Consider the following 14,952-nt stretch of genomic DNA (forward strand, 5'->3'; position numbering starts at 1 on the left):
GTGCAATGCCAATGACCATAATACCCTTACTAACACACACTTATTAACATAACTCTTAACACATAATAATAATGCTAAATGACTAAATAACCACTAACGTTTACCATGACTACTTTCAGTCATTGCCATCCCAAACTTATACCATGAACTCTTTGTTTATGAGGCTAGCTTTGCATGTCTTAGTTTTCAATTTTTAACTCTGAGATTCTTTTCTTGTTGCTAGTATCCATTCATCTTTATCACTGATGTAAAGCTAGAAAATGGAGAAGAAAAATATGAAGAAGAGAAAGCAGAAAGGAAAAAACTGGCGAAAGCTCCAGGTTTGCACCCTTATATTTTAATAATTAAAAAAAAAACATGGAAGACAAAAGTACTCCCACTCACACCACATAATTACTATTCTCTTCTAACACTCACCCTCAAGTTCTAGAGGGAGAAACTGTCACTATTATATTTGAAACAAGAGTGAAAGTTTTTTCATAAGGGATTAGGGTAGGAACAGGAGCATAAACACAACTTGAGGTGCGAGGGGGCTGGGCTCAGAAATCATTGATGGACTCAAAATAGATTCATCCAAGGAGGACCAAGCACTAAAGAAATATGGTGTCCCCTTAAAAAAGGTAACATCTGCCCTAATATACTTCCAACAGCTTGGGGACCATAACATCTATATCCTATCTAGTTCTTGAGTATGAAACAAAGGCACATTTTACAACATGAGGAAAGAACTTGTCTTATGTACAAAACACGTGCACCCAAAGGGGTGTGCATTCAATCGGTTCAGGTGGGAAAAATCAAAAACCACAAATTTTCTGTTTTCTTGGGGAGCAAACCAAACCAAACCACCTTTTTGGACCAAAACCGAACCAACCAAGAAGTTTCAGTTTATGACTTTGGAGACCGAATTGAAATGACCAAAATTTGCGAAAAACTAATAAGAAACTGAGACAACCAAAGTTTGCATGAGGGAAAACAAACTGACTGAACTGGTCTTCCCCTAATGCATGGTTCTTCTGCTGACAGTTGCTGCCTACTGATGCTGAAAAGCTGCTTTTCAATTTTAGGCTCCATATTTTCAGAGTTCAGATCATTCAATGATGATGTTAACAGGATATGAAATTTTAGAAATGACTCGTAATTAAGGTAGAAGACTAGAAGGAGAAGTTGTAGAAGGGTAGAAAATGTGAAAAATGCAAAGAGGAATCAGCACCTGTGGCTGGAAGAGGAATCTGCCCCTTCAGGTGCGGTGGCAGCTGCAGCTGCAAGAGAAAATCTGGAAGAGAAAATGGAAATGAGTAACTCTAAACTCTAAATAAATTGGGCTGGCTATGCAACTTGTGTAATGTCTGGGCAGTGGGCGAGTGGGCTAGCCTAGGAAAAGGGCAGGGAGCAGGCCCACAAGGTGCAAGGCTCCTGGGTCTTCGGCTATTGTAACCTCTGGGGCCTGAGGTATTGTAAATTTGTGATGGAAATTATGGTTCTTGTTATAACCAAAATTTTAGTCTGATAACCAAAAACCAAACTGAAGAAATTTTGGTTTCATAAACTGTAACTGAACCGAACCGAATGTCTAAAAACCGAACAGCATGAACTGAACCAGTTCGATTTGGTCAGTTTGTTCGGTTTAAACTGATTAGTGCATTGGCCCTACCCAAAGACATGAGGCACAACAGGGAACATGGATGTTTCTAGTTCATGATACAAAAGGGAATTAGTCCCCCTATAACACTGGAGAGCATCCGTTTAAAGAGGAGAAAACAGGTTGTGACTAGAGCATCAGGCCAAAGGGTTTTATGAACAACATATATATGAAAGAGTAAAGACTATACTATGCTAGATGAATGTCTATTTTCCATTCAATTACTCCATTATGTACAAATTAGGTTTGATGATTATCCCTTTACCCAAACAAACAGATTCAAGCTCATTTGGAAAAAATTCAAGTGCATTATCAAATAAAAAACTTTGAATACTAATGCCAAGATGAGTTTTATTTCTTGGTAGAATTGAGTGAATAAATTAAGAAATTCAAAAAAATTTAACAGATAGGTCCAAATCATATGCAAAAATAATCCACAAAGAAAATAAAATATTGATGACCATTCAAATTTTTGACTTTGCACAACCTCAAAATATCAAAGGATTTACTTGGTATCGTTGTTGTTTTCCATTTTCTGTTTCCGTTTCTATATAGTGAAGAAATAGACTATAAAAAACGTTTGTTCATATTGCCAGATTTCTATTTCTATTCTCAATCTTCAACTATTTACGAAAAAACTGAAAACCAGATTTTATGGTTTCCAGTTGTTTTGGCAACCTGATACCAGAAATTTTAATATCTAAAAATAGTTCTTTGGGATTAAATCATTCATTTTATATACTCTAAAATAAAATTAAAATTTAATGATAATATAAATTTAAATATAATTAATATATATAAATTTTAAAAAATAATAATAAAGCCAATTACAATATAATTTTACTATTTTTCAATTGTCATGTCCAATAAAATCTTTAAAGTAAAATAAAATTTGAAAGTATAACAATTAAATAAAATTATACAACAACAACAACAACAAGCCTTAAGTCCCACCAGGTGGGGTCGGCTACATGAATCTTTTTTCGCCAATTCACCCAATCCAAAGCATTTTCCTCTATTAGATTAAGGGCTATTATATCCTTCCTCACTACCTCATTCCAAATAATGTTAGCCCTACCTCTACCCATTTTCAGGCTAGAAACCATAACTAGTTCACTCCTCCTCACAGGTGTTCTACTAGGCATGCGTTTTAAATGCCCAAACCATCTAAGTCGTCCCTCCCTTATCTTGTTTTCAACCGGTGCTATGCCTAAATTTTTGCGTATATATTCATTTCTTACTTTATCTTTTAATGTTAAACCACTCATCCACTTAAGCATATGCATCTCAGCAACTTCCATTCTTTGTATATGTTGTTTCTTAGTTGGGTAGCATTCTGAACCATGAAGCATAACATACTTTATAGCCATCTCATAAAAAATTCCTTTAATTTTAAGGGTATTCTACGATCACATTGTTTCTTAGTTGGGTAGCATTCTGAACCATAAAGCCTAACAGGCCTTATAGCCTTCTCACAAAATTTTCCTTTTAATTTTAAGGGTATTCTACAATCACATAACACACATGACGCACCCCTCCATTTTACCCTACCTGTCTTAATTCTATGTACTACATCTTCTTCAATTTCCTCTTCACCTTGCATAATAGATTCAATATATCTAAATCTATCAGTACTATTAATCTCCTGATTATCCATTTTAATCTTATCTCTGTTGCTACTCCTTACAGTACTAAAATAACATTTCATATCTTCAGTCTTATCCCTACTTATCCTAAACCCTTTACTCTAATGTAATTCTCCAAAGTTCTAGCTTAGATTCCACTCCACTCCTATTATCATCAATCAACATGATATCATCTGCAAAAAAAATACACCAAGGGATCTCATTTTGGATATTCCTAGTAATTTCATCAATTACTAAAGTAAAAAGACAAGGACTCAAAGTAGAACCTTGACGAACACCTATTGAGATTGGCAACTCTCTAGATTCTCCTCCTACGGTCCTGACGCTACTAACTACTCTATCATACATATCCTTAATGACTTTCATATATCTACTACAAACTCCCTTCTTTTCTAATACCCACCAAAGCACTTCCCTAAATACTCTATCATAAGTTTTCTCTAGACCAATAAAAACCATATGCAAGTCCTTTTCCCTAAACTTTTCCATTAAACTTTGTTGACCTTATAGGTCATATCTCGTTTTGATAATGACAAATCACCGTGTATCTTACCTATGCCTTGAGTTTGCGAACAGGACTACACCTAGCACGAATGGATGGTAAAGATAGAGGAGTTGCCATAAGGAACCAAATATCCATATCACAGGATGGAAATTGAAGGAAGAAAGGGAATGAAAACCATTTTCATTATTGTAATTGCAATTCAACTTCTTGGGTATGTAATAATGGTCTGTAATATTTGCATCCCATGCATGATAGGTATTTATGCTCAAGAGGCCATAGAATGACCAATAGGAACCAATACCTTTAAACCTAAATGTCGTATGCTCATTTACACAGGGTTGATAAAGCACAGGGGCTTAAACAGGAACATAAATACACATGTTTGAATAGACTCGGGCGACCAAACACTTGGCATTATAAATGCCTCGGTCGACCGAACAGGGCTAAAATAAAAATGTTAACTATGCCTCGGGCAACCGCATGTCCTTGAACGTATCTTTCCCAGTCAAACAAACATTAATTTCAGATTTCTTCACTTGACTCATCCGACCGAATTGATAGTTCAAAATAAGGACGGTCAACCGAACTTCAAGGTTCGGCATACCGAACCACTCACCAGGCGACCGAAGCCACGTAGCTTTGAAAAATTGCCTAGCTCAACCGACCGAGTATGTCCACGGTCATCCGAACCCGAAAAGTAGCTTTGAATTTGTGTGAGTGCTCGGGCAACCGAACCTATCCGCCGGTCGACCGAACCTCTCGGATTGGCCAATTTTTTACCGCAATTAACTGAGGTTAAATTTAATAAAACATCATTAATCTTTTCCAAAAAGGACCACCGTATCCCTAACGGTTATTTTTTTGTGGACATCTATATATACTCATTCATTTGTCTTAATTAGTATGAGATTAGCAAAAATCATTAGCAAAAATTCTCTGAAATTTTTTATACTCATACTCCTCTTATTGCTCATACTCTTTCAATCTTTCAAAGCATACTACTCATTCACCTTACACTTTGATTTGAAAAACTATTTTTGAAAAGAATCATTTGTTATACTCCTTGGTTGCAAACTAATTGTAACTTGAAAGGGAATTTGATTTTTAATTTTTGTGCACATTTCAAACATCTTCTTAAAGCTTACAACTCTCTCATTTTGCATTATCTTAAATTGATTTTTAGAGAGTAAGCTAAAGTTATTCCCATTCTATTTTATTGATAAATATTATTCGTGAAGAACTCATTCTTGCTTCTGAGCCTTGAACAAATTCAAGGGCTTGCTTGTGCTATTTGATAAAATATATTTTTGCAAGCTTGAATCCCCAATCTCGGTTTGCTTAATCTTTGATAAATATTTGCTGAGATATTTGCATAGAAGTTCAAGGTCCTTTGATTATTTGTTTGTTGAATATATTATCTTAAATCAAAGGTATCACTCTCACGTATATACCATATATATACATCGGTTGAGAGTTGACATATAGCTTGACCTTATCTCACTTGAGCATAAATTACTATTATCTATGAGTGCATTGATTGTGCATATTGGTACATACTTGCTTACTGGAGAAGCATTGATATTATACACGAAAATCATTTGATTATCTATTGTATTCAGGCGTGGCCTGAAGGTGGGTATTTTCCGTCCCTTTAAGGAGAGGTTGTAAAGGTTGGGGTCAACCCCACTAATTTTCTGGGGTTTACCTCACCTAGTAAGGAGAAGCTTTGTAATTGGTGTCGCTCCACCCGCAAGTGAGCAAAGGTTTAGTGGAAATCCTTTGCTTGTTAGCTCGAGGCAGGGATGTAGGCCCTGTTGTTGAACCCCGATAACATATCTGGTGTCATCTCGTATTGTGCTTGGTTTACTTTCTGGTATTTACTTGATATATTTATCTGCTAAATTTATCTTTTAAATAAGAGCTTTAGATTGACTCTAGGTTTGTGAAATAATGTTTGCTGGAATATCTGACCAAGAATTTTAAAATTACCAATTCACCCCCCGCCCCTCTTGGGATTACACTAAAAACAACATTTGGTATCAGAGTCTGAATGCTTAGACTTAATTGTTTTTCTGCAAAAAGATCACAATGGCTCATGTTAGTGTAACTCCGTTTGCTGAGGGACACTCATCCACAAGTCCTCTCATTTTCAGTGGTGTGAATTATACCTTTTGGAAACAGAGGATGCGTATTTACCTTCAAAACATTGATTGGAAAGTGTGGAGAGTGCTCTCTAAAGGAAATTATATTCCTGTAAAAACTGTAGAGGGTGCTAGTGTACCTAAGATGCAAAACACATGATAAAAATATGTTTGGTTGCGTTTTTTTAAGCCTCTAGGAGAAACGGTTTTCATGGTTTCCATAAAAATGGAAAACCACAAAAAGTGGTTTCTACTTGGTTTCACAATGGGAGAAGAAGCAGCGATGTGCTGAAGGGTCGGGGTTTGAACCCCAGCCAATGCGCTTTCTGCCTTATTTTTGTTGCCCCCACTTTCTTTTGCTATTCCTAGGGTTTCATCTCCAGCTGCACAGCTCCTTCTCAATTTCTCCCTTCTTCGTTTGTCTCTCATTCACCATCTCCAGCCACATAGCTCTTCCTCCCTTCCTCCCTTCTTCGTTCTCCTCTCATTAGCCATCTCCATCCGCATAGCTCTTCCTCCCTTCTGTGCTAGCCTCTCGTTTGCCATCTCCAACTGCAGAGATTGTCCTCCCTTCTTCATTCACCTCTCGTTCGCCTCTCTCTGTGCTCGTCAGTTGCTAGAGCTTCTGTGATGTCCTTCACACAGAGCTTCCTCCCCCTGGAATCCCATCTTTGTTTGCCTCTCTGTCCAGTCATCTTCAGCTCCTCGCCACACAGCAATTGGAAGCCAATCCATCCACCATTGCAACCAGGATCTTCAATCTCTGGTATAAAATTTATCCAAATTCATTTTTGGTTGTGGGATAGGACAAACCATGTAATATGCATCTTGAGAGGTATCCAACTTCAGTTTTCTTTTCTTACTCTATCTAGAAATTTTTCCTTTTTTTCACTTTCTTTGAAAAGCTTGTCTGATATGTTAAGTTGGATAGCAGCGCATTCAACATAAAGCTTTGACATGGCTCTCCACTGTTACCCACAAAAGAGCTTAAATTTATTCCCAAACAGCAGAAAAGTCGGGTACACCATAAAACATGCATTTAATTTTTTTTTTTGGAAAAAAAGAAAAAAAAAAAGACATTTGCTAGATTACTACATCATTCTGGATGTGGGCAGGTAAAGACGCTAGTTCAGGAAACTAGAACTAGATTAGCAACTAGGAATATAGGGACGCTTACGAGTAAAAGCATGGAAATTGTGGATATAATGATCAGAAGAAGAATTATTATAATGTGCCTTCAAGAAACTAAGTGGATGGGGGAGAAAGATAAAGAAATTGATAAATCAAGATTTAAACTTTGGTACACTAGAAAAGAAAAATATAAGAATGGAGTAGGAATTATTATAGACAAAAATTTAAAAGATAGCATTGTTGATGTAAATAGAGTAGGGGATAGAATTATAAAAATCAAGATGGTATTAGGACAAGAGATAATAAATATCATTAGTGCTTATGCTCCTCAAGTCGGATTAGCAGAAAATCTTAAGAGACAATTTTAGGAAGATATGGATAGTATTATACAAGGCATACCAGAGACTGAGAAAATATTTGAGAAAATATTTATAAGAGGAGATATGAATGGACATGTTGGAAGGGATAATAAAAATTATGAGAGGATATGGATATGGAGACAAAAATGAGCCTGGGGAAATGTTCTTAGACTTCACTATGTTATATGATTTTAGTATAATGAATACTTGCTTTAAGAAGAGAGAAGAATACTTAATAACCTTTAAAAGTGGACAAAATAGAAGTCAAATAGATTTCTTTTTAACTAGGAGGGAAGATCGTTTATCATGCAAGGATTGTAAAGTTATTCCAGGTAAAAGTCTAACCACACAACATAGAGTCTTAGTATTAGATATATGTATTAAAAAATGGAAGAAAAAAGATAAAACAAACTAGTATAAGAGAACTAGGTGATGGAACCTAAAAGGAGAAAGTATAATAAAATTTAAAAATAAAATGATCAAAGATGGGGATTGGACTATAGAGGATGGGATAGACACAAATATTCTTTGGAGTAGATTAGGTAGCTCTATTAAAAAGATAGCAAAAAAGATTTTAAAAGAATTAAGGGGAAGATTCTCGAATAGCTAAGAAAGTTTGTCGTGGGATAAAGATGTACAAAAAGCCATAAAGACAAAAAGAATTTGGTATAACACGTGGCAAAAATGTAGAAACAAGGATGACTTTGAAAAGTATAAAAAGGCAAGAAAAGATGCAAAAAAAGTCGTTAGTGAAGCTAAATACAGATCATTTAATAGTTTGTATGATAGATTAGATACAAAAGAAGGGAAAAGAGATATATTTAAACTTGCTAAAGCTAGAGAAAGGAAGAGTAAGGACTTAGGAAATGTAAAATGTATACAAAGTGAGGAAGATATTGTCTTGGTTAAAGACAAAGACATTAAAGAAAGATGGTGAAGTTAATTTAAGTTGTTTAATGAAAACCAAATAGTAGGCTTAAACTTAGAATTGTCAAATAAGGAAAAGACTAAAAATATGAGATTTATTCGCAAAATTAAAGTAATTAAGTTTGCACTAAAAAATATGAAAAATGGGAAAGCTATGGGACCAGATAACATCCTAATTGAAGTTTGGAAATGCTTAGGCGATAACGAAATTAAATGGTTCACTAATTTATTTAATACATTTATAAAACTAAGAAAATGTCAGATGAATGGAGGAAAAGCACTTTAATACTTATATGCAAAAATAAAGGAGATATTCAAAATTGTAATAGCTATCGTGGAATTAAACTTATGAGTCATATGATGCAACTATGGGAAAGGGTAGTTGAACAAAGATTAAGGTTAGAAATGAAGATCACAAAAAATCAATTTGGTTTTATGCTTGGGAGATCTACCACATAAGCTATATATCTTTTAAGAAGATTAATGGAAAAGTTTAAGGAAAAGAAGAGGGACTTACATATGATATTTATTGACCTTGAGAAAGCATATGATAGGGATACCTAGGGAAGTTCTATGGTGGGTTTTAGAAAAAAAGGATGTATGTAGTAGGTATACCGATGTCATTAAGGATATGTATGATAGAGTAATGGCTAGTGTAAAGACTATAGATGGAGAAACTAGAGAATTTCCAATCACCATAGGTGTACATCAAGGATCTGCTTTGAGTCCTTATCTTTTTACTTTAGTAATGGACCAATTGACTAAGAGTATTCAAAAGGAGGTTCCATGGTGTATGCTATTTGCAGATGATATTGCATTAATTTATGAAACTAAGGACAGAATAGAGGCCGAATTAGAATTATGGAGAGAAGCTTTGAAATCTAGAGGTTTTAGGATAAGTAGAAATAAGACAGAATACATGAAATGTAATTTTAGTAATGATAGGTGGAATATTGGAGATAAAGTTAAACTTGATGATGAAGAAATAAATAGTACTGGTAGATTTTGATACCTTGGATCTATTATGCAAGCTGAAGGAGAAATTGAAGATGATGTAATGCATAGAGTTAAAGCAGGTTGGGTAAAATGGAGAAGTGCTTCAAGTGTGCTCTGTAATCGTAGAATACCCTTAAAATTGAAAGGGAAGTTTTATAGGATGGCTATAAGATCAGCTATGTTATATAGATCGGAATGTTGAGCGGCGAATTAGCATAATATCCAAAAAGTAAAAGTTGCTGAGATGAGAATGCTTAGATGAATGAGTGGTATAACATTGGAAGATAAATTAAGGAGTGAACATATTCGCGGTAAGTTAGGTGTAGCTCCTATAGAAAATAAGATAAGGGTGGGACGACTCAAATGACATGGACACTTGCAATGTAGGTCACATAGTGTGCACCAGTGAGGAAGAGTGAGTTAGTTACTGTGGGGGACAGTAGAAGGGTAGGGGTAGACCTAAAATAACCCGGGAGGAGAAAGTAAGGATTTAATATCCTTGAATCAGTCAAAAGAAATGGTCCATGATCGCATAAATTGGCGGAAATGTGAGAAAGCAGTGAACCTATTGAAGTTAGTTAATTCAGTTATTTAGTTAAAAAGATAGTAGACAACTCAGCTTAATATCAGCAGAACATTCAGCAATAAAATTATTCAATCAGCAAGTTGTAGCCAGTGTGATTCTTATTCAAAGTTTTGTTCAGTTTTTCAAAGTGGAATACAGTCGTCATCCATTAATAGCACAGGAGTGAGTTATTTAGTCTAGGAACTTGTCATATTACTTGCTTTGTTTCTAAGTTTATTTAATGAGTTGTTAAGTCCCTAAAATATTAAAATTTCCCATCTATTCCCCATGCACTCTGCCCTATAAATAGTGGCCTTATCCCAATCATTTTAAGTAGTGAAAAAATAGAAAAGAATCTCAAAAATCCAGAAAAAAGTGCTGCAGCACTGTAGCTTTTTATATATGTAATTTCTTCATCAAGTCAGTAAATTAAAGAGGCATTTTTCAGTATTTTTCTTCCCTGTTTTTTCTGTTTTTCTGTTCTTCTATTTAAAACAAAATTTGGTATCAGAGCCATGTCGTCCAGCACCTCTTCCTCTGCTGGAACTATGTTCAATTATTCTCAAAACCAAGTACCCATCTTCGAAGGAGAAAATTATGGGTACTAGGCTAATCAAATGAAAATTTTCTTCATTGCACGAGCACAGCAAATGATGATTCATCCTCTACAAACACAAGCATAGCAACCTCATCTCAGAGTTTTGCCCAGAACAAAGAAAAAATCAAAAATAATGCTCTTGCTTTGGCAATGAAAGATTATGAAAGCATCAAAGATTTTTTCTCCAAGGTTGCTAAAATAGTCAACCAAATCAGAGTTTATGGTGATTAGATAGAAGAAAAAAAGATCGTTGAAAAAATTCTCAGAAGTATACCACCAAAATTTGCAACTACAGCAATTGAAGAATCAAAATACCTCTCAATTATGACCATGTTTGACCTTTGTGGTTCTTTAGAATCACATGAGGAAAGAATTAAAAGATCTTCAGGTAAGCCCTTGGAGCAGGCTTTTTAATCAAAGTTCAATTTGAACCAGAAAAATCAAGAGAGGAAGGGAAATTTTTAGCAACAAGACCAGTCTCAAAAAGACCAAAATAATCAGTCTCATGGTCGTGGAAAAGGTTGTGGCAGAGGCAGGAATTTTCAGCCTCAAAGGTCCAGCAATCAAGGACAGAATTGCATCATATACAAGAAGTCAAATCACACCTCTGCTGAATGTTATTTAAGGTGTAAAAGGTGCCGCATTCCAAACCATTCAGACTGGGATTGTTGGCACAAGAACAATGAAAGTTCAGAAGTAAATTTCAGTAAGGAAAATGATGAAGAGCAAGTGTTTCTCACTTGTCTGAATGATAAAAGCAACGACGACAAGGTTTGGTACCTTGACAGTGGCTGCAACAGTCATATGACAGGTAACCATGAGTTATTTGTTAAAATTGATGAAAATGCTACAAATTCCATTATTTTTGGTGATGGGAAATTTGTAAAAGTTAAAGGAAAAGGTGTAATAGCAATGCAGTCCATAAATTCATCCATGATGTTCTTTATGTCCCAAGTCTTGCTCACAATCTCTTAAGTGTGGGGCAGTTAATTCAAAAAGGATATCAAGTCAAAGGAAATGAATGCAGAATCATAGACAAGAAGAAGAACTCACTGATGGCTAAATTTGAGATGACTCGAAACAAGGTTTTTCCACTATCCATCAACTACACAAGTCCAGTGGCTTTGAAGAGTGAAATTTCAAACAAATCTCAACTATGACATCTCAGATATGGGCGTTTAAATCATAAGGGACCATATTTTCAAATCGCGGTCGCAGGTAACGTCGCGTAACTGTCGCGGGTGTCGCAGGCCGCGGGAGACGCCGGTGTTACGTAACGGGAAGTGGACGTAACGGTCGTGAATTTTTTTCACGCATGCACAATCATGCCAAAATCAAAAAATAAGCATAAAATCCATTAATACATGATTTTTAATGAATTTTGAAGGTTTTCATTCAACCTACAAATGCTTTTTAATAGGCATTATGATTTTTATATTAATTTTAGTGCGCTATTTACAAAAAAAAGCATATTTTTTTTATAATTTACATTACTTTAATGAGTAAAAAGATGTAAAAATGTAAGAATCAATTAATTAAAGTCAAAAAATTACTAAAAACATAGAGAAAATACAAAGTTACAACCTTTCTAAAAAAATGACAGGAATAATATCATAATTAGTAATTTAGTAAATATTAAATAATAAGTACTAAATAGTCCTTCTAATTTTAAATACTTATTACGTAAAAATAAAATATAATATTTGATTAAAAATAATAAGTAATGTTTAATTTATTTTTATATTTAAATAAACAAAATTATAAAATATTAGATATTTTATTACAAAAAAATATATTCCTTTATCTTTAAAAAGATATTTTCATTATTTTTTATAACTCGATTTTATTTTCATTTATAACTATAAGAAATTAACATTATAATTTTAAAGGTGGAAAAGACTTTTGCTCTACTTTCATATACATCCCAGCATCACTAATAAAGATCCATACAGTACAAATTGACTATTTAACCTTTTAAGCATTTTCTCAGTATATGGATTAAAATAAAATTTTTCTACAAATTCCAGTAGTAAACTAGTAATTAGTAAAAATCTAAATTATTAATATATTAACTATTAAGTTAAAATTTTTTTTATTAAGTTATCAATTTTTACTTTATTTGATAACTAAAAACAAAAAATAGATCATGTAAAGATTTATTTTACTTAATTTTAAATTTAAGGTCAAAATGATGTTTTAAAACTTAAAAAATATTTATAAACAAGAAATATGTGATCGAACTAGATTTTCCTAATTACCTTTCAAAAATTATAAGACAATTAAAATATTTATAAATTAAGAAAATTTTATTTTACATAATTATTATTGTTTTCTAATTTTTTACTCTATTAAATTACTCTTTTTTTTAATTCAATTTAACAAACATAATTTACAACAAATTATAATTAAAAAAAAAAAATCATAATAAGAAGTTTAAGATGGATGGACTGAAATTTTAAAGCTTATCTCATACGCTGAGATGAGCAGAGAATCTGAGTGAGACCGAGAGAGGGTTGGGGACTCGGAGGAGCCTCGAAGCTTCGTGCGACGACTGGCGGAGGGCTGGCTGGTGGCGGCAAGTGTGACGATTGGAGGAGGAAGCTACCGAAGGGCTATCGATGACTCCAAGCTCCGTGCGACGAGTGGCAGAGGGCTGGCTGGTGGCGGCGAGTGCGACGACTGGCAGAGGAAGCTGCCGAAGGCCACTCTCAAGCTTCGAAGAACTTAGTTAGGATCAGGAAGGCAGAAGGCTAGACGAAGGTTGTGAGTAGATCTGCTCAGGCTTCGAAGAAGTGAAGCCTTCTTATTGCTTCGGCTGAATCAGCCAACAAAATTTCAAGGTAAGTTTTTTTGCTCTTTGAATGTTAGATTTAGTTAGATATGGCAGATGGGTGGTTGGGAGAGGGGGAAAGGAGCGCTGCAGCAGAAAGGAGATTCAGATTTCTGCAAGCTGTCGGCATGTAACGGACCGTTACGGAGTGTAACATTGGGGTAACGGCCATTACGGGCCGTTACAGCTGTGAATTTTTTCCGAACCGCATTATCGGCCCAAATCGGTTTCGGAGCCTTTGATTTACGTTACGTATCGGCCGTTACGCTACGTAATGGCCGTTATTTAAAACCATGTAAGGGACTGCAGCTTCTCAAGCAAAAGGATATGATTTGTGATCTTCCCCAAATAAATCAAATTGAAGGAATTTGTGAAGGTTGTATTTACGAGAAGATGCACCACCTTCCTCTCCCCAAAACTTCTTGGAGAGCCAAAGCTCCTTTGGAGCTTGTTCATGCGGATATATTTGGTCCCACAAGAACACCATCTCTTGAAAACAAAAGGTATTTCATTCTTTTTGTTGATGATTTTACTAGAATGATATGGTTGTATTTTATTCAGCAAAAATCAGATGCCTTCTCAATATTTTTGGAGTTCAAAGCTCTCGTTGAAAGCCAAAGTGGGTTGAAAATGAAGACTTTAAGAACTGATCGTGGAGGTGAATTCATATATCACTCGTTCATGAATTATTGCAAGAAGGAAGGCATTCAAAGGCAACTAATAATGAGTAGAAGCCCTCAGCAGAATGGAGTTACTAAAAGAAAGAACCGGACCATTGTTGAAATGGCTCGGAGCATGTTAAAAGGTAAAGGACTTCCTAATTCTCTTTGGGCTGAAGATGTACATACCACTGTTTATATCTTAAACAGGTCACCAAAAAAATCAGTGAAGAATAGAACTCTCTATGAGGCTTGGAGTGGGAGAAAACCAGATATTAGTCATCGGAAAGTGTTTGGTTGTCTAGCCTACTCACTCAACAAAGCTCCTAATAAGGACAAGTTTGATTAGAAGGGAGAAAAGCTTCTGTTTATTGGGTACAACGACGAATCAAAGGGCTACCGGCTACTGAATCCTATTAATAACAAGCTGACAGTGGCAAGAGATGTCATCTTTGACGAAAGGGGAGTATGGCAGTGGACTTCCAGCGGCCAGAACTCAACAAATATTTCAGATTTTGTACTAGTTGAAGCAACAAGACCTAAATCAGCTACTGAATCTCAAAATCCAGCAATTTCAGAAGCTGAAATTGCACCCGGGGAAATCTTAGTTCAAAATCTGAAAATTCAGAAAATGAAGGAACTTCATCCTCTTCACCAATCCTAAGAAGATCTGAAAGAGTTAGAAGACCTCTGGAGAGGTATGGTAATTTTAGAAGCTATTTTTCTAATGAAAATTTAGAATTTGCTCTTTTCTCTTGTGAGCCATAGAATTTTGAAGATGTAGTGAAGGATAAAAAATGGAAAAAGGCCATGGAAGAAGAGTTGAACGTGATTGAAAAGAACAACACATGGAAGCTTGTCGATCCTCCTAAAGGCAAAGAAATTATTTATCTCAAGTGGATTTACAAAACCAAGTACAACGAGGATGGTTCCATTCAAAAGTACAAGGTCAGATT

At 35.0% G+C, this 14,952-nt stretch overlaps 1 protein-coding gene across 1 annotated transcript in view; it reads right to left on the reverse strand.

Annotated features, from left to right (window-relative positions):
* Positions 1-14,952, reverse strand: part of LOC131161602 (prolycopene isomerase, chloroplastic) — a 66,009-nt gene that overhangs the window by 2,611 nt on the left and 48,446 nt on the right. The gene's annotated exons all lie outside the window — the stretch shown is intronic.

The sequence above is a fragment of the Malania oleifera genome, chromosome 1 (genome assembly GCF_029873635.1).
Source record: "Malania oleifera isolate guangnan ecotype guangnan chromosome 1, ASM2987363v1, whole genome shotgun sequence".
Classification (NCBI taxonomy): domain Eukaryota; kingdom Viridiplantae; phylum Streptophyta; class Magnoliopsida; order Santalales; family Ximeniaceae; genus Malania; species Malania oleifera.